The sequence below is a fragment of the Otolemur garnettii genome, unplaced genomic scaffold, assembly GCF_000181295.1.
Source record: "Otolemur garnettii isolate 467f Iridium unplaced genomic scaffold, OtoGar3 scaffold00031, whole genome shotgun sequence".
NCBI lineage: Eukaryota > Metazoa > Chordata > Mammalia > Primates > Galagidae > Otolemur > Otolemur garnettii.
In genome coordinates this window covers 8344623-8365336 of record NW_003852426.1, presented here as the reverse complement: position 1 = coordinate 8365336, position 20714 = coordinate 8344623, and the positions used below count along the sequence as shown (strand labels likewise).

The 20714-nt window shown below is 50.0% G+C and overlaps 1 long non-coding RNA gene across 2 annotated transcripts in view; it reads right to left on the bottom strand.

Moving 5' to 3' along the window:
- Positions 1-6913: 6913 nt before the first annotated feature.
- The window catches only part of LOC111725082, a 74546-nt gene continuing 60745 nt past the window's right edge, over positions 6914-20714 (bottom strand). For both annotated transcript variants that reach the window (XR_002773236.1, XR_002773235.1), the window contains 2 exons: positions 20028-20147; positions 6914-7300 (listed from right to left, as the gene is read on the bottom strand). This is a non-coding gene — a long non-coding RNA (uncharacterized LOC111725082). The remainder of the gene's footprint in view (positions 7301-20027; positions 20148-20714) is intronic.

Below are 20714 nucleotides of genomic sequence, written 5' to 3'. Positions count from 1 at the left end.
ATACACCTTAACTTATTGTAGATTATGTCACTCATGTGGCTTCTTCCTTACTCACTTATCCCAGCCAATGTCTACAACTTTTGTCAAGAGAAGGCATCGGGGAGCAGGGGGAGAAAGGAGAAAGGACTCTCACCATATGCCTCTGCCAGGAGTGAGGGGTGGGGAGCTGCAAATGAGCAGGGCTGAGGAAAGGGTTCAAGGCTATTAACAGGGCAAAGAAGAGGCAGAAATGGTGGGGAAAGTTGCCCTCTTTCTCTGCAGAGCTCAGGAGCATGTCTACCTGGACCAACGTGACCCAAAATGTATGTGACCATCACAGGTTCCTGGAGAAGCCACAACTCATGCTCAAACACAACCGCCATTTAAGGCAGCACACGCAGCACGTGCACAGACACACATACAACACATGCACACACATTGCTCACACTCCTTCTTGGTCAAGTAAGAGTGGAAAATGTTTTAGCGCCTGGTTCTTCCTTGTGAATTCCTGGTACACTTCAGAATATCAAAGGCTTCAAGAAGTTCAGCATTAAAGAAACTTGTTTCCTTCTTTCTGTTTAGGACCTTTCATTTGCTTCATACCATTCACATCCTAATTGTGTTCTTAGTTTTGTTATTTGCTTTTCAGCATAGAAATAGTTTGTATTGTTTTTTTATAATTAGAAAAATAATTCATTGCAAAAAAAGATAATGCATAAGAGTACAAAAGCAACATAAGAATCACAGAGGGAAACTACTGCTAGCATTTGGATGTATATTCTCCCAGGAACTTTTCTCATAAACATGCACACGCCTTTCTCTTTTCATAAATGTTTTGCAACGTATTTTTTGTATTTGATAATATACATACAAAAAATCTCTCAGTGACTGCATGGTGTTCCATATGCATGATTGTCTTGGACGGTGTTTTCCAAAGATGGCTGCAACAGTATCTCACATCTCACAGGGCCAAGGGAGGCAAATGGATGGGTTTGAGGTCACCTGGAGGATGAGAACGTGGGTACTGCTCTGCACAGCCCACTCTATGCAGGCTGGGGTGGGCACTACCTTTCTCCTGGGAGTCTGCCCACATGAAGGAAGAAATGCTGGGAGCCCCTGTAGGATGCCGGAGCTGAGACTACAGAAAGGCACTTGCTGCTGGGGTTGGGGCAGGTCCAGTGGCGAGAGACCCAGGGGGGCTGGGAATCCCTTTCCCAACTTCAGAACAAGAGAGGCATGTGCTGTGGGGCACATGGCCTGGAGCAGAGAGGAGATGAAGTGGGCTAGCGATGGCCTCTCACCTCCCATAGCCTTCCCCATCCCAGTCTTGGCCCACATGCTATAGGCAGGAGGGGGGCACACACTCCCCTCTGTAGTTAAGTCACTTGGCAGCCCCCTTGTCCCAGCTGCCCCCAAACAGTCTAAATGTTCAGATAAGAAGAAGGTTCAAGGAGTCCAGCCTCAGGGTGGAGGGACAGCTCAAGACAAGTGCATTCAGGTCTGCCCAGCCTCTTTGGCCTGGACAGAGGAGAGAATGCAGGGAAGCTCCCAGTCTGAGGGAGGAGGCACAGGCCTGACCTCAGGAGCTTCTAATCTGAGGCGGGAGGCACCACCCCTGCCTTTAGGGAGTCACTGATTTAGAGGGTGAGGCAGAGCCCCTGCTGTCAGGGAGTCACCAGTCTGAGGGAGGAGGCACAGCTCCTGTTCTCAGACAACTCCAGTCTGAGACTCCCAGTTTGGCTGGTTGTCAATTCTGCACAGAGTGGGACTGAAGAGGTTAGGAAGTGAAAGCTCCGTCTCTGATTGCAGAGTCGAGTCTGCGGAGATTATTGTGGCCTATGAGAAACTTTGATTTTTGCCTTTGCTGAGAATGGACTGGACCGACAGGAGAACTGGAGGCAGATAGCAGGAAGGACTTCCTACCCATGAAAAATGAAGGCACCAGAATGAGCAGGGTTTGGTGCAGGGAAGGATTGGTGGCAGTGATGCCACCTCTTCCCCAGTTTGGGCATTTATCCCTGAGGCCCAGGTGTCATCCAGGTAGGGTTGGCAGGGGGCTACCTGTGAACATTTCTTTACTCTTGAAAACAGACAGGACCTAGAAAGAACTCCTGCCTGGGTGGTCAGGAAAGCAGGCAGACACCCCCCCACCCCCCTCCACCCCCCACCCCCTGCCAAACAGTGCAGTCCTCAGCAACAGCACCCTGCCTGAGAAGCCCCTCCCCATTCCACACCAGCAGCTTAAGGGCCAGAACTCTAGGCTGCCACCAGGAGACCTAGGATCACTTCCTAGCTCTGCTTCTGATTCTCTGGGTGACCTCTGGCAAGTCGGTGAGCCTCTCTGTCTTAGGCACCTCATCCATCACAGGGAGAAGAGAGTCTACCACCTGGTTTTGCTGTGGGGTTAGCTTGATGCGATTGGTGAAGGCTGCTGGTGGCTGTAAATCATGCCTTAAGTGCAGTGGGCTATTACAATAGTTTAATTGTTATGTACCTTACTGTGGTGACAGCATTCAGGGCTCCCTATCAGGATGACACAACATGGCTTGCCCTCTGGAATCACAGAATCTAAGGCAAGAAAACAGGCTTTAACACATAGGTTCCTCTTAATAGCTAAAGCCCATTCCCAGGAAGCCAGTTAGGACATGCTGGGCCCTGTGCCCACAAAGTTCAATTAGCCCTGCCGGCTGACACCGGGGCCTGCGGAAGCCGTGTGCTCTGCCTGTTCAGCACCCCCAGCCCCTGTCAGGCCCCGGGGGCTGACAGCTCAGAACACTGAGCATTAGCTAGTCACTCTTCTTTCTGAAAAACACAACTCTATTAAAATAACAGCATGATTTAGTTAATTATTCCCCATAGTGGTGAGCAACTGTAGGAATACAATTCATTCGGCTCCCTGCTGCCTGATTGAGTTTCCTAAAATCCCACTTTGCACTTGTCATTGCATCCCCTCCCCCAAAGCTTTCAGTGGCTCCCAAGATTGCCTCGGATAAGGCCCCAAACCCTGGGTCTGAGACTTCAGGACCTCTACTCCCTGGGCCTTGCCTACTTCTCTGCCTTACCTCACTGGCAGGACTGGGCACTCTGGACAAACTGGACTGTCTGTTCCATGTCCTTGTCTCTGCCTCTTTCAACTGAGGAGTTCCTTTAAGACTGATCAAATCTAGCTTCCTCCATGAAGCCTTTGGATTGCTACAGTCTAGAGTTTCTCCAAGTGAACTTGCACCATTGGCATCATAATCACACGAAATGCATGGAGGGGGTTGGGGGAGTGTTTAAAATTCTGATTCGTGATTCTCACCCCTAACCTATTAGGTCAGACTTCCAGGAGTGGGTCTTGAAATTTGCTCATTTAACAACTCCCACCCCATTCCATCATGCTCCACTGACCCAGCCCTTGGTCATAAACTGTTCTGCTTTGAACCTCTGCAGCACTCAAGCCTGGAACTCATGCTTAGACACATCACATGATAGAACAAGATGGACTAGACACTCCAAAGACCGTCTCTCTATAAAATACCCAAATCTTTCATAAACCATATCGAATGACACGGGGCTTGGGAGAAGTCAGGGAAATCTTTAAGGCTGCCCTGAAGGAAAATGCTGATGCCAGCTCTATAGCAGGGATAATTGTAGAGAAGTCAGGAAAACTGGCTCAGACTATTGTTTCAAACAGGAACTCAAGTGCCTGGTGTCCTCTGGCTTCCAGAAAAAGCTATTGCAGATCCTTTGTGAAAGAAAACATTCCATTTAGTCCCCCAGGATTCTGACAGATTAGGGTTAAGCAAAACAAACTCATGATCAAAGTTCACCAAACTAGGAAAGAGGCCACCATGAGTGAGAGCCAGCAGAAACCATAAAGGACAGATTTGAATTCTCCTGAGTTCTGATACTAGAGTTATCATACACAAAATAGTTATACATAAAATATTTTTTAAATAAAAGGTGAAATGGCAAAGATAATCACACAACAAAATTCTCTCAAAAATGACAAAGCAGATTTTTCAAAGATCTGAATGGACCTTATAATAAAAATGAACCCAATGGATGGGTCAAACAGGAGATCTGACATAGCTGAAGAATTAGTGAGGTGGGGCCTAAACCCACATTTTGATTGCAGCACAGCAAGTCAAAAAAATGAAATATGAAAGAAGGGTGGAAGACTAGAGTCTCAGAAGAATAGACAGGGATAGAGAAAAGGAAATATTTGAAATGAAATATCTGGAAACTTTTCAATTCTGAATAAAAAGGTGGGTTCACAAAGACAGAAAACACATCAAAAAGCAGGATAAATAATAAGCTAAAAAGGCCTCACCTAGACCACCTGCTGTGGCTGCCTGAATTTTATGGGCTCAGGGTCTACTAAGTCCTAACTGGTTTCCTGAAGATGGGCAGTGGCTACTAAGAGAACATCAAACAAAAAGAGAAACCCGGCTCTGCGCCTATAGCTCAACCGGCTAAGGCGCCAGCCACGTACACCTAAGGTGGCGGGTTCGAATCCCCAGCCCGGACCCGCCAAACAACAATAACGGCTGCAACCAAAAAATGGCCGGGCGTTGTGGCGGGCGCCTGTGGTCCCAGCTACTTGGGAGGCGGAGGCAGGAGACTCGCTTGAGCCCAGGAGTTGGAGGTTGCTGTGAGCTGTAATGCCACGGCACTCTGCCCAGGGGGACAGCTTGAGGCTCTGTCTCAAAAAAAAAAAAAAAAAGAGAAACCCCTAAAAGCAGCCAAGGGAAAAGACAGATCTCATGCCATGCCTCCTTACAATGTCAGTTCTCTGCATGTGAACACACCTAGTCTCTCCAGCCAGACTGAAGTCCCTTAATGCCCAGGCCTCCATCATCTGTGCGCCCTCAGGTACGTCATTAAACCTCTGAGTCTCAGGTTTCTCACTGGCAAAAGAGATGAAGGTCACATTGGGATATGGTGGGAAAGAGCCTTGGCTTTGGAGTAGGGCAGACCTGGGATAGATTCTAGCTCTACTACTTGCTAGCTGGGCTCTTTGCTTTCTTGGACCTGACACTCCCACATAAGTCAAGGTGGGGTGTGTGTGTGTTCATGTTGAAGTTAAAAAGAATGAAGAGCAAGATTACAAACACCCACGTAAGGATTATGATCATTAAAATATTCACTCAAATACCCACTCTGTGCAGACATTCCTTTTACATTCTCTCATGGAGTCCTTGCAACATCCTGTAAAGTGGCCATTATTTGGGGAAGGAACTTCAGAAGCCACGGCAGGAGAACAACTCCCCCCTCAGCTCACAATATAAGTAGTACTTTCAAAGGTCTGTGCAAAGTTCTTTCTATCTTAATTTTCTTTCTCTTCCTTCATCTCTGACTCCACTTTCACTCCCCATGACACCAGCACACATTCTGGTGCACTTGATACGTGTCCTTGAATACATATGCCTATCCTTGCTAAACAGGTAGTGTTGGTTTGCCTGAGAACGTGTTTCTAACTTCCATAAATGATATTGTGGGATAGGCCTTCATTCTGTTTCTGGTTTTCCTGTTCCATACTATATTTTTAATATCTACCCTTATACTTGTCAGTACACCTAGCGCGTTGTGTTTCAATGCTGTTTGGCATTCCAAAGTGTGCATAGTAGCCCTACTTGACAGGTAAAGTGACTGAGGCTCAGAGAGACTAGATGTCCTTGCTTAAGGTCACACAGCCAGCAAGGGGCTGGCCTTGGTCAAGTCTTCCCAGCAGGCTTCTCTTTCTTCACAAAGAGAGCAGCTTATTGCCTTTTTCTGGGCCCACTGACCTACCTACCTGTTCCCATAAGAGGAAGATCTCCATTGGGCCTCAACTGCCTCTAAAATACCCCATCCACCCTGGTGTCTAAATTCTTAAAGTCTCCACTCCTTTCTTTTACACCTTTTCAGTGGATTTCTTTCACAGGCTTTAACTTAGCATATTTAATTAGTAATATACTTTCATTTATTTAAGTAGTAATACAATTGTATGTTTCCATATTCAGAAGACATGAAAGGTATATAGAGTGAAGTATCTCTCTGGGCTGACCCCTAACCACTCAGTTTCCCAGTTGGAAAGCAACCACTGTTACCAGTATTTTTAAAACCTTATTTTTAGAGGTAGTATCTTACTCTTCACTCAGGCTGGAGTGTAATGGTGCTCAATGCAGCCTCAAACTCCTGGGCTCAAGTGATCCTCCCACCTCAGCCTCCTGAGTAGTGTTCCCAGTATTTTATGAGTCCTACAGATATATTTTATCCACATACAAAAATATGTTTACATGATGTTCTCACCCCCTATTTTTATACAAATGCCAGTGCACGCTTTATACTTTCTACATCTCACCTGTGTCCCCTCTGACAGTGTCTCGGGGATTGTTCCCCATCAGTGCTCTAACAACTTCTGCTTTCTTTATGGCTGCATAAAATTCCACCATATGCTTATACTATCATTTTTCAACTAGGTCCCTACTGATGGACATTAGATTGTTCAACGGTTTTTTTAAAATGCTGCAGTGAACATCATTATATGCATGCCCTTTCTCCTGGAGGCAAGTGGAGTGGATATTATGATGCACCACTCAGACCCCTGTAAGGGCTGGGACACTTATTCCCCCAACTCCCAGGCGTGGAACATTGCTCGCAACTACAGACCTCTTCAGGAACTGTGCTTTCTGACTCTCAATCAGGGTTGTGTCCTTCCCTGGGGCATAAACACCCACCGAGTGATCTATGGGGGCCCCTTGCCTGAGCTGGGGACTCGCCAGCCCAGAGCTCCCCTGGGATCTCTGCATTGTGTTCAGCTCTCCCTCTGCCCATCCTCCCTCCCTCACTCCCCTACAGGTGTTGTTCTCAAGAACATTCCCCAATAATCCTACTGTATGCAAATCTCTGCCTCAGAGATTGTTTCCAGGGAATGCAAACAAAGACACAAAGGAAAAAATATTTCTAGTTAGGGAATCAAAGGACCAATGTTTATATGTGCTTGTAATTTGGGTAGATTACAACATATTTTCAAAGAACAGCACAGAAGGATATGCACACGGCAGGCATGCAATCACTATGCTGACCGCATCCCTTCCTCCTGATCCAGGTTAGAAGGCTCTTTTATGCACATGGTCATGTAGAATTTTCCAGCACCCCCAGATGACAGGCAGGACAGACAAGCCTACCACTTTGCAGCTGGGGAGCTTGGCCCGGAGGATGCTGCTTGCCCAGGATGGCACAGCTGATGTGGCAGAGGCAAGGCCACCCTGGTTTACCCCAGACATGAAGACTAGGGCCAGTGGATGCTGCTGAGATCTTCTCCTTATCCAGTGGCACCAGAGAAAGGGAGGGCCTGTAGGAAAAACAGACATAATAGGAGGTGCAGCTGAGGAATTCCATGCCTTGTGAACTACATCACGTGGGAGAGTCCTCCCAATGGCCCCAACATTGTCTCCTTTCAGTGCTCTTGGGCCCTCTGTAGTTTTCTACTGGACCTGGAGGGTGGTCCTTTGTGAGACGAAGTTGTTAAAATTTTTTATGGAACAAGTCAGGTGGGGTGGGGATGGGAAACTTTCCTTCCCTCCTTCCTCTCAGAGGATTCTTCTTCAACCCTGCCCAGAGTACCTCCTCAAAAGCAAGTCTAAGCCCAGAAATAGAGGGGAAGCAGGAAAGAGGAGAAAAGCATTTCCCTTCACGGTGTGCATAGCTGTGCACGTCCCAACCTTCCCTCTCCAAAGCGCCTCCGCCTATGTAGAGCTGCCTGGTCTACAGCTGTGCAGAGGGCTCCCGCTCCCCAAAGGTCAAGCTCTAGGGTCCAACTCACTGCTACTCAGGAAGGAGGGCAAGTGGATCCCACAGCTTCTTCCATCTCAATACTGCCTGTCATCCCAAACCCAGCTGACAGGCCCTCTCTGCCACAGCCAACTGTCACACAAGCCACAGCCCAAGGACTTTCCAACTCTGGGTCTCCAACAGGGTGCTAGGAGAGGGCAGAGTTCACAGGACTTCCTACCCAAGGTCCTGCTCATGTCTGATGCCCCCAGACTGCCCAGTCTGACCCACCCTCCCTTTTCCCCTTCCCTCAAACTCTCAAGGCCAATGTAAGATGTTAGACGCCAAGAGAAACCAATTCAGACTAATGTTAAGAGCTATGTGCAATCGCTCCACAAGCTCCTCAAATATCCACCTCATTTTCAGACCTCCCAAAAATAATTTTTGCACTAAAATAAATTTTATAACCATTTATAACAGCCTCTACTTACCCCTGGCCTTACAGACCCTCAGCCTGGATGGCCTCCTTCTCCCCTGCTCCTCCACCCTGCAGAACGTCCTGCACATTGTCCAACCCTCCCCCTAGTGCCCCCCAGTGCCCCTTCTCTAGGATGCCTCCCCCATCCTTCTGGGCAGGTGTGCTCCCTCTCCCACAGACCTCAATAAGCACTGCTCACACTCAGGGCTATGGGTCAAATTCTGACCCCCACTGCTAAGTTTCCACGCTGACATCTTCATCCCCAGGCTCTCCCAATGCCCTTTATTGGAAATAGAGTCATTGCAGATTTAGTTATTTAAAATGAAGTCATTCTGGAGTAGGGTGAATCCTGTATGACTTTTGTCCTTATAAAAAGATGGCTATGCGAAGGGAAAGAGACACACACAGAAGGAGGATGGCATGAAAACACCATCTATTACACGAGGAATGTGAAGATAACCAGCAAGCCCCCAGAAGCCAGGAGACAGGCCTGGGACAGATTCTTGACTTCAAGCCTCCAGAACTCGGAGAAAATACCTTTCTGCTGTGTAGCTTCCCTGGGCTGTGGGACGTGGTCACAGCGGCTCTGGTGGACTAACGCTGTAAGTGAGCAGCTGGTCTGCACGGGCTAACCCTGGACTCCACATGGACACACTAGTACATTCCTGGGGTGCTCATCACCCTTACTTGCACTTTGAGAAACCGAAACTCAGAGCTGGTTAAAGGGTAGAACCAAGACACGAATTCAGGCCATCCCGTTCCAAAGTCTGTGTTCTTAACCACTAGCCTCTATGCACCTGTATCATCATCTCATTATCATCGTCATTATTATTATTGGAGGGAGATGTGCAGAATTCCTCTGGGCTCTGAACTCAGCACTTGCTGAGAGTCCTGCTGTGAAGGAGAAAGAAATCTTCTAGCAGCTCCATGGGCTTGCCCAGGCTCCTACCTGTTAAAAAGCAGGGTCAGGATTTGCTCCAGGACCCCTGTCTCCTTTACACAGACACCCCACTGCAGTTCCGGGCATCTGCGCCATCTGCCTTCCAGCCCAGCTGTGCGTGCCCTGACAGGACAGAAGCCTCTCACTCAGGTCTCAGTGCCCCAAGGGCTCAGGGTGCTGCACACAGTAGGGGGTCTGTGCGTGCAGGCAGAGAGAACTCGTGTGCTTCTGACACTACGCTGCACTTCTTGGCTCTCGTAACGACATTTCATACATAGCTCTGGGATGTATCGACAGAATTCTCATCTCAGCCTGCTAAGTGCCTGCCTAATTTTCCACTCTATTGACAGACTCCATTTTACTTAACTGGCCCCCATTGTGTAGCAATTGGGTGGTTTCTCATCCTCTCCTAAACTGAGGGGAGGCGCCAGAGATGCCTGTGCTGTGGTGTTGCTACGTTTTGAAGGAGCCTGACTTGAAAGAAGGTTTCCGTGCCACCAGCGGCAGGAGGCCAGCTAAAGAGAAGCTTGAGGACATACATGCCTGGGCTGTCCTGGGGCTCAGTAGGTGTCACCCTGCCCCAGCCACCCTCTCCATGCCTTCAGTCTCCATGCACCCTTGCTGACCCCTTTGAAGGAACAAAGGGCAGAGTGTCCATGTGGCCTGGCTCCACCCTCCCCACCTGTCCTGCTCTGGCCCCCTACTCTCTTGTCTGCTCCCTGTCTTACCTTTTTAAATGTGTCCATGAGACGGAATTTTAGGATTCTTTCAGTAACCTTCATTGAGCACCTATGGGGTGCCCAACACTGAGCCAAGTGCTGGAGATTCGTAGTGGCTAAAAGAGGTACCATCCCTGCTCATGGGATTGACATTCCAGAGCAGAGAGACAGGCAACGAACAGAGGTGACCTGGTGGGTAGCGATAAGTGCTGTGGTAGCAGGAGCAGGGGGGCTGGCCCTAAAGCTTTCCTTCAGGTAGGCTCCTGGGGAGGTGAGCAGAGACCTGAACAAAGAGAAGGGAGTGAAACCTGTGGAGATGAGGGGAACTGTCCAGGTTAAGAGAGCAGTGAGTGCAAAAGTCCTGAGGTCCACGTGCTGACCTGCCCTGGAAACCACAAGGAGGTCATGTGGCTAAAGCAGCTGGGCCACAGTGGCCTCATGGTGCAGGGCTCCAGTCCTGACCCTGCAGCTTTGGCTTTTGCACCTGCAGGTGAGATCCAAGGGTCTGTGCAGACCTGGAGTCTAACCGCCTTGTTTTAAAACATCCCTCTGGCTGCTATGAGAATAGACTAAAGGGGGACATGGGCAAAAGCAGATGCCATAGTCCAAGAGACTATGGTGGCCTGGGCCAGGTGATGCAGGGCCAGGTCACACACACATACTCCCAATGATTCCAGATCTATTTTGAAGTTAGGACTGATGGCATTATCACCTACAGAAAGAACTTGGAGCTCATTTCCCATGAATAGGTGACCAGACTGAGGTCCAGAGAGAGGAAGGGGCCCTTCTGGGCCACACACATGATTGGAACATGGACCTGGCATCTGGTCGCAGCGACTCCAAGCCTATGCTCTTGCCCCAACATCTCACTCTGCCTCTGAAGTTTTTCATCATGTCTCTTCCTCCTTTGTCCTGCTCTGTCCCCAGTTTCTGTCTCTCTATCTCTGTGGATGCCTCTGCATTTATTTCTCCTCCTGTCAGGCTCAATTTGGAACATTAATTAGTGATGAATTAGCAACGTAAATCCCAGCCGTTGCTGTCGCCTAGTGCCCATGGGCGGGCTCTTGGAAGGGACCTTGCAAATCTGACCTTAATACCTCTCGCCTCCTCTCCTGGGGCAATTACTTCTCACATCATTTGTCTGCGGAGGCTGTGCCCAGCCCCCACTCTCCCAGACTGGCTGAGGACAACAAGTTCATCTTTGTCAATTAATTATTGAACGGTTTATTTCGCACTGGGAGGCGATAAGAAAAGGGAAAACCGCATGTTGTGAAATCATCACCATAATTATACAGATGCGGCTGCATTACCCAGCATCACAATGCCGCAGGTGCCGTGGGGTAGAGAGAGAAGTAAGGGGCAGAGGTCAGAGTGGCAGGAGGCTGGATTGTGTGGCCTTAGGACAGTACTTGGGCCTCTCTGGATTGTGATCATAGTCATGTCGAGCTTGCAGAGTCCAATTCCACATGAGCGGGAGACAGAGAATGAAGGTCGTAGGTAACCACAGGCGCAGGTCTCTGATTCTTCAACTAAAGTGACCATACTGTGGGAAAGCTAAGGATGTCTTTTTGGTTCTCCCCACCTGTGCTTCCCCCAGCAAGCATAAAACGGCTGCATAGTAGAGGGTTTTTGATAATCAAGCAAAAAGCCCTTACAATGGCCCACAAGGCCCAGAACATCTGACTCCCTCCTCAACTGGCCTGCTACCTCTTACCTTATTTCTGAGAGCCTCTCTTTTGCATATTGCACTCCAGTCATGTTGATCTCCTTGCTACTCCCTGCACATGCCAATACACTGTCACCCCAGGGCCTTTGCATGTGCTATTCCTTTTGCTTGGAGTGCCCTTTCCTCAGAAATCTGTATGGCTCACTCTGTCACCTCCTGCACATCCTTATCAAGTATCACCTTTCAGTGAGACCCTACCTGAGCACTTCATTTAAAATTTTAATCTGGGGGGATGGCTAATGCCTGTAATCCTAGCACTCTAGGAGGCTGAGACAGGTGGATTGCCTGAGCTCAGGAATTAGAGACCAGCCGGAGTAAGAGCGAGACCTTGTCTCTACTAAAAATAGAAAAAACTAGCCAGGCATTGTGGCGGGAGCATTTAGTCCCAGCTACTCAGGAGGCTGAGGCAGGAGGATCTCCTGAGCCCAAGAGTTTGAGGTTGCTGTGAGTTCTGATGCCACAACACTCTATCAAGGGTGATATAGTGAGACTTTGTCTCAATAAAATAAAATAAAATAAAATGGTAACCCCCCATCCCAACACAAACATTCTCTCTTTCTGCTTTATTTTTCTCCAGAACATTTCATCACATTTGACATATGATGTATTTTACATATTTATTTATTTACTCTCTGTCTGTTTCTCTCTCCAGAGTATAAGCTCCACAAGGGCTGGGATTTTTATCTGTCTCACCCTCTATCTCCCATCCCCAACATTCTGTTGGTGTCTCCAGTGCTGAGAACTGTCAGAGTGAATCACTGTTGAATGAATGAATGAATATTTGTGTGGGACAGGACCTGAATGTGGAAAGAACAGGAATGAGTTCTTCTTCCCGGAGCAGGCCAGCAAGGGCCATTGCAGTGCCAGGAATTTAGGAAGATTCTTGGCAGAGATGGGGGACCTCAGCCAGGGATGGAAACTGATGGAAAAGTCATTTTAAAGGCAAGTGTTCCAGTTGATTTCGTGTCTGCACACGCCTTGAGCCTGGCATGTTTGATGCTGTCTCTCCATCGCTCACACACACATTGGTCCCCCCACCTTGACTCTCCCCAGGGAGGGGACAGGAACATGAGAAGTTGCTGGACACTTTGATTAACTCCCCAGCAAGAGTCCCTATGCCTGTGTCTCCTTCTCTCCCCAAGGCTATAATGGGGGTCAGTGATATGAGGGCTGGGGGATGGGGAAAGCAGAAGCTGGGGCCTGCAGGCTGGGGGTAGGGTGGGGGGTTGAGGAGAGTAGGAGGAGGGAAAAGGCTTCTGCTCCTATGGTGACGATTTGGGGAGGATGTGCTGAAAACAACGGAGTTCACAGCTGGCAGAAAGGGAGGCAGACCCCTCTCTGGGGCAGAAAGAGCTTCAAGAAAGAGAGTCCTTCAGTGGGGGTGGGAACTGATGGGGAGGGCCGCGGGCCATGTCAGGAGCCTCAGCATGGAGCTCTGCTGACTCTCCCCCCAGAAACGAAGATGGTGATTTTTCAGAGCCAGTTTTCCCCCAAATCTCTGGAGATGCTGGAGCTGCTGTTTCCATGGAAACCTTCCCCGCCAACCTTGGAGAAGGAGGAGCTGGGCAGCCACCCCCGCCCCCACCGCCCCCAAACCACCCCGCTCCAGCTTGCAAGGGGCTCCAAGTTGAAAATGATCCCCCCCCCCAGATTTCCCCAGCAGGGGCTCTGGTTCGCAGGAGAAAGCAGCTGGTTTGTCACTGATGCTCAGGCTAGGTGTGAGGGAAACAGGCCAAGCACTATCTGTGGTCAGCACCCTCATCCCCACCCCTACCCCCACCTCCCAAATGACTGGTCAAGGGGCTGGTTTCCTAGGAAGGGCCCAGGAAATCCCAAAAGGCCCTCCTTTGATCTCTGGCTCTTTTCTTCTGAAGAATTCCCATCCCCAGCCCTCAGTCATACCTGAACTCCTCAGGGATCATGGCTCAAACTGTAACAAACAAAAAACCCCTCTGTCGGCTCGGCGCCTATGGCTCAGCCGGCTAAGGCGCCAGCCATGTACACCTAAGGCGGCGGGTTCGAATCCCCAGCCCGGACCCGCCAAACAACGACGGTTGCAACCAAAAAATAGCCAGGCATTGTGGCGGGCGCCTGTGGTCCCAGCTACTTGGGAGGCGGAGGCAGGAGACTCGCTTGAGCCCAGGAGTTGGAGGTTGCTGTGAGCTGTGATGCCATGGCACTCTACCCAGAGGGACAGCTTGAGGCTCTGTCTCTAAAAAAAAAAAAAAAAAAAACCCTCTGTCCAAGCGTAGTAAGAAAGGAATTTATCAGGAGGACGTATGTTAAGCAGCTCCTAGAGTTGATGGGAAGGTTGAAGAAGCAGGCTTGGAAAACCAACCAGAAGCAAGAAAGCCTGAAGGAAGAGGAGGGAGCTAGTTATGGCCAGAGACTGCCCAGCTAGGGAAGGGGACACTGCCACTTCTGGACACCAGCCCATCTGGGCACTGGCACACTGCAGCTCGTGGCAGTCCCCATTCTTCCACATTATCATCCCTCCGGCTCAAGCTCTTGGGCACAGGGATCGTGTGAGGGAGTTTTGGGGAAGTGTTCAGTATCCTGATTGTGGTGGTGGTGACATCATTCTATGCATGTATTAAAATTCATAAAACTGTTCACCAAAAAATTACACCAATTTTATTGTAAATTTAATAAAAAATCCTAGAAGGATGTGGTGGCTCTTGCCTCTAATCCTAGTACTCAAGGTGGCCAAGGAGGGTAGATTGCTAGAGCTCATGAGTTTGAGACCATCCTGCAAGAGTGAGACCCTGTCTCTACTAAAAATGGAAAACTGAGGCAGGAGGATCTCTTCAGCCCAAGAGTTTGAAGTTGCTGTGAGCTATGATGCCACAGCACTCTACCAACAGTGACAAAGTGAAACTCTGTCTCCAAAAAATAAAATGAAATATAAAGATTTGCCTACTCTGAATATTAAAAAAAAAAATTCTGGACATAAACACCCTACTGGCCGTGATGGCTTGTGTGCCCACAGTCCAGCTGCCAGCTCAGGGAAGAGGGCTGGTTTCTATCCCTTTGGCTTCTAGAAGTTGGGGCTCAGCCTTCCACCTAGATTCACACGCTGGGGGGTTCTGCTAAGAGGGAAGGAGTTTGGATACAGGGCAGCCAGCAGATGGGCAGCTATGTACTTCCTGGAGGCACATCTGAGTGCTTCTGAAGAGAGGCCCTCCCACCACTTCAGTCAGACCGGCAGGTCCTCAAGGAGAAAGAGAGCAGGTTTGGGGCCCAGTGGATGCAGGAGAACCCAATCCTCCATTTGAACATGCAGAGGCCAGAGCAGGTGCACATACTCAGTCTCCCACTTATGTTTGTAAAGCCCCCAGTTACAGGGGTGATCATCGGGAAACCTGAAGGTTAGTCTGGACTTTGGCCCTAACTTACTGTGTGAACTCTGGGTAAATCCTTCTCCCCTTTGGGCCTAGTTGTCTCCTCTATTGAATGGGGGGATCTTCTCGATGATGCTCTCTAGCTCTGGAACATGGAGCAAGGAGCTACCATAATGAAAGGAACTGGTACTCTGAAAGCCTGGGTTTCTGCTGTGAGCATGGGTAAGTCCCCACCACCATCCTGGGCTAGAGTGGGGTGGAGTGAATGACCAGATGTCACTGGGAAACCTCTTGAGGTCCCCCCTGAGGCATTCTCTCATGCTGAAAGAGGAGGCTCTGGCCAAAGGGAGGACATCATCCTCCAACCAGTCGGAATGCAGCCTGGACCTCTCCTATCAGCCAATGCTCTGGTGGGTCTCTAGGAGCCTGAGGTCGGCAGGAGGGTGCTGGCTTTCCCAGGCCAGGGCCAGGATGGGGATACTGTGTCCCCTGAGATTCTACCCTAAAGCAGATAGCCTTTAATAAAGGTGTTTGGGTAGTCTAGCTCAGGGCTTCACATACCTCCCACCTGCCCCTGACGGGATTCCCCTGGTCCACACTAACCCCCACAAATCTTCCTGTGTCTACCTCCCTCTGTGGCTTCCAATCAGGAGTTTTGCAAAGGCTTGTGAGGATGCCCTCCCTGGAAAATGCCGTTCCTGACTCCTCAAGCTTATGCCTGGAGAAGCAGGAGGGGAGAGGTTCTGGGCCCTGGACCTGCGCAGATGTACATCTGAGCTTCTCTCCCAGCCTCTGAGCCCCTGTTATCCCAACCCCACCCACCGTCAAGCACCTCCCCAGCCTCTGGGCCTCTGAGGGGCTGCACTCCCCACTGGCATCATGTGCATGGGCATGAGGGGCCCACACCCAAGGGCTCTGGGAGGTGGAAGGCAAAGGGAACAGGAGCAGAGTGGCTCTCTGCACAGCCGGGGAGACTTCAGCTGGAGGGCTCAGAATCCTGACTGAGCAGGCTGGGGTGGGGCTGAGGTTGGGGACATGTCACCCATCTGGTGCCCTCTCTCCTACTGTCACATGGCCCTGAGCCTTGCCCTAACTCCTGCCTAGCTGGAGGCCTGCTACCTGGGCCAGAGCACCTGAGAGGGAGGTAGGGGAGGTTGGCCAGGGCTCTCTAAAGAGGGCTGTCCTATGGCAGGAGGCAGGCAAGGAAGGCAGGGGGAATGTGCCCAGAGGTAGCACAGGGCTTCCCCGAACACAGTCACCACAACCAAGCTGGGCCTTTCCCACTCTTTTGAAGGTACCATGTTGACTTACGTTATTAAGACTTGTATGAGAAAGCTCTGGAAAAATAAGACCTACAGATGCAATGCGAGCGTGGAAGAGGGCACCTTTTCCTGGTTTGCTTCCCTAGCAACCACAGGGCATGTCCTATCCCCACCCTAGCCTGTGGCCACTTGGTTTCAGCAGCTCAGGCAGTGGGGGAGTCCTCTGACCTGGGTGTGGAGATGGGGAGTCTGAAACTGGGCATCAGGGACTTAGAGGATGGGGGAGGGTGAAAAGCTAACATTTCCCCAGGCCCTCTGTGGGGGCTCCGGCAGTAGAGATAGGAGGCATCCCCAGTTCCTCTGACGTTCCCACTGAGGTGTGGGGATGGGGCTCACAAATAAGCAATTACAATCTAGAATGGGGCTGGAGAAGGGAAGCACATGGTGCTGGGAAGTGGGGCGGGGTGGGAGGCGTCGCAGCGCTGAGCCTGGGGCAGATGGAAGGGCAGGAAGGGAGCGTGAGGGCACAATGGTCACACCTGCTCCGCAAAGCCGCTGGCCTTCCTGAGGTGGTGCTTACACCTGCTTCATATTCCTCAATTCCTGACACAGGATGATGGAAATGTTCCCTGTCCAGGCTGCTCAGTCCCGTAGCTGCTGGGCCACACACTGTTCCTCAGCCCTGGAAATGTGGTGAGGGCAACTGAGGAGCTGAACTTCAAATTTTATGGAATTTTAATTGAGGCAAATTTAAATAGCCACCAGTGCATCATGCCTACTGTATGGACAGTGCAGTATGGACAGCCGGGGATGCAGTGGTGACATTACATTCCAGTTGGGGAGACAGACATTAAGCCAATGCCTCATGGCCTAGTGTCAAGCTGTGAAGAAAAATTAAGTTACAGAGGGATATGGCAGGCTGCCATTCTAGAAGAGGTGATCAGGGAAGGCTCCTTCAAGAAGGTGACCTGTACAGACTGTGTGAAGGAGGGGCACACTTGGGGCATTTGAGGGCACAGTGGCCGAGGCACTCTGGAAGGGAGAAATGAAAGTTCAAGTGGACCAGGGACAAAAGCAAGTCACAGAGAAGAGTGTGGGTTTGAGTCTGTGAATTGAAGCCCTTGACCATTGCCATGGCTGCTAGGACTGAGATTGAGCCCCTGAACCACAGCCCCATCCAGTAAACCCAGCTACCCACTTCCTCTCTGCTTGCACACTAGTGTCTGCACATCGCTGGAGCAGTTCAGGAGAAAGCCACACAGCCGTTTTTGTTGTGGATAGAGGAAAGGGACACAGCTGCTGTGCCTCTGGCTGTTTCCTCTTTCTTCTTCCCCTTGCCCATCTTTGACTCTGCCCTTGACTATTCCCATCCCCTGTTCTCCCTATCTCTGCCTTGTCTCCCTCTGGGCTGGTCTCTCTGGGACTATGTCCCTCTGGCTAGCACACCTCCCTCTCCCCCAGAGGCTCAGCAGAGATGATGAGGGCCTGGGGTGATGTGCCAGACCTGGGGAGCAACAGGGGCTCAGCCTGGATGTAGGAGTAAGGGGTCTCAAGACCTTTAAGACCCCTCACTCATGCCCAGGGGAAAGGCTGTTCCAGCTGGCAGGAGAAGGTGACAGAGAAGGCTATGGGCAGGGAGTCCTGTCCTAGAGATAGAGCCAGGATTTGCCCAGTACCCCAGGAACAGGGCAGGCAATGCAGTGTGCACCATGTTCCAAGGTATGGAACAACAAATAGATGCGACAACTATTCCCAGGCCTTTCTCAGTTCTTCTCAGTCTCTATTTCAATGAGACACAGGAGGCTGGGACGAAGGGGTACAAAGGAGTTTCTGTCTACCCAGTGGGTCTCTGAAGAGAGTAATGGACAGGTGAGATGTATTCGTTTCCTTGTTGCAGCTATCATATATTACTACAACCTTAGTCACTTAAAACAACACACATTTATTCTCTTATAGCTCTGGAGGTTGAGAGGCTTATGTTTTATGAGGCTAAAATTAAGGTATTGGCAGAGCTGCATTCCTTCTGGAGGCTGCATGTGAGAATCTGTTCTTGGCCTCTTCCAGCTTCTAGAGGCTGCCAGCATGCCTTGGTGTGTGGCCACATCACTCCAATTTCTGCTTCCACCATAACTCTGACTCTGCTGCCTTTCTCTTCCATCTATGAGGATCCTGTGATTACACTGGGCCCACCCTGATAATCTACAATGATCTCCTCATCTCAAGATTCTTTTTTTTTTTGGCTCGGCGCCTATAGCTCAACCGGCTAAGGCACCAGCCACGTACACCTAAGGTGGCGGGTTCGAATCCCCAGCCTGGACCTGCCAAACAACAATGATGGCTGCAACCAAAAAATAGCCGGGCGCTGTGGCGGGCACCTGTGGTCCCAGCTACTTGGGAGGCTGAGGCAGGAGACTCGCTTGAGCCCAGGAGTTGGAGGTTGCTGTGAGCTGTAATGCCACGGCACTCTGCCCAGGGGGACAGCTTGAGGCTCTGTCTCAAAAAAAAAAAAAAAAAAAAAATTTTTTTTTTTTTTGAGACAGAGTCTTAAGCTGTCGCCCTGGGTAGGGTGCCATGGCATCACAGCTCACAGCAACCTCCAACTCTTGGGCCTAAGCGATTCTCTTGCCTCAGCCTCCCAAGTAGCTGGGACTACAGGTGCCTGCCACAATGCCCAGCTATTTTTTTGGTTGTAGTTGTCCTTGTTGTTTGGCAGGCCTAGGCTGGATTCAAACCCAGCCAGCTCTGGCATCCTAGCCACTGAGACATAGTGGCTGGCATCCTAGCTGCTGAGATACAAGCACTGAGATTCTTTTTCTTTTTTTTAAAGATAAGGCCTCATTCTGTTGGCAAGATGAGAGTGCCATGACATCATCACAGCTTGCTACTAACTCAAGCTCCTGGTCCCAAGTGATCCTTCTTCCTCAGCCTCCTGAGTAGCTGAGACTACTGGGACATGCCACCCCCGACTAATTTTTTCTTGGGGGGTCTTGCTATGGTGCTCATGCTAGTCTTGAACTCCCATCCTCCAGCTATCCTCCCACATCAACTTCCCAAAATGCTGGATTATAGGCGTGAGTCACCATGCTGGGATTTCAAGATTCTTCTTTTTTGACAGAGAGACAGTATCACTCTGTCACCCTGGGTAGAGTGTAGTGACATCATTGTAGCTCACTGCAACCTCAAACTTTTGGGCTTAAGTGATCCTCCTGCCTCAGTCTCCTGAGTAGCTGGGACTACAGGCCTGTGTCACCAGGCCCAGCTATTTTTTCTATTTTTTAGTAGAGGACAGAGTCTCATTCTTGCTCAGGCTGGTCTTGAACTCCTGACCTCAAGTGATCTTTCCACACTGGCCTCCCAGGCATAAGCCACTGAACCCAGTCTAAGATTCTTAATTTAATCATATCTTCAAAATTCCTTTTGCCAAATAAGGTAACTTTCACAGGTTCTAGAGATTAGGACAAAGACATCTTCGGAGTGATGGGGGCTGATTCAGCCTTTCACAGGGGTTCCACAGAGGGTAGGCTGCTGTAGGCCTGCAGAAACCTGTCTCTTCTGCTGTCCCTGCCTTCCAGCGCTTGTGCAGGTCACAGGAACACATGGGCTCTGGAGCCACCTAGATTCATTCCTGGCTCTGCATCTTCCTAGTGGCGATCCTGGGCATGTCCCCGAGCCCATCTGTGCCTCAGTTTCTTTGCCTTGTAATAATCGTACTGACCTCACAAGTTTTTCCTGTGAGGATTCGGTGCATTAATCCATATAAGGTGCAGAGAGCTGTGCCTGGCACCTTCGTGTGGGCTCTGGAGAGAATGTGCAGTCTAGCACTTAGTGAGCGTGTCACTTACCATCATTAGGATTGCAGTTCCTGTTCTCATGCTTCCCATGGTCTCAGTCCTGTGATAGGTGCGTGACAACTCCCAAGGAAGGAAGGAACACTGCTCGTCTTCAAGGAATTCACAATTGCACTGGGAATACAAAGACCTATTGAAACGGAACTCTTTTTATTCCTAAAAGGACAACTTCTAAATATTATTTCACAAATGTTTATGCTTTTTAATTTTATTATGTATCTACGATAGTAATCAGTACAATTCACCCAAGTCTTTCCAGCTTCTCACCCTTTGAGCAGGTGCTAGAATTGCCCTTGCCCACCTCACCTGCAAGTGGGTGGGCCAGTGACCTGTGAGCCCCGTGAAAGTGTCATTTCCAGGCCTGGTGTGAGTGAGACCCTCCAGAGCTCTCTTTGCCCATGTAACAGTGGCTCTGTGACAGGCACAGAGTTCTCTTTGTCCATGTAACAGTGGCTCTGTGAAAGGTGCAGAGTTCTCTTTGCCTGTGTGACAGTGACTCTGTGACAGGCGCAGAGTTCTCTTTCCCCATGTGACAGTGGCTCTGTGACTGGCACAGAGTTCTCTTTCCCAGTCTGACAGTGGCTCTGTGACTGGCACAGAGTTCTCTTTCCCAGTCTGACAGTGGCTCTGTGACAGGCGCAGAGTTCTCTTTGCCCATGTGACAGTGGCTCTGTGACAGGC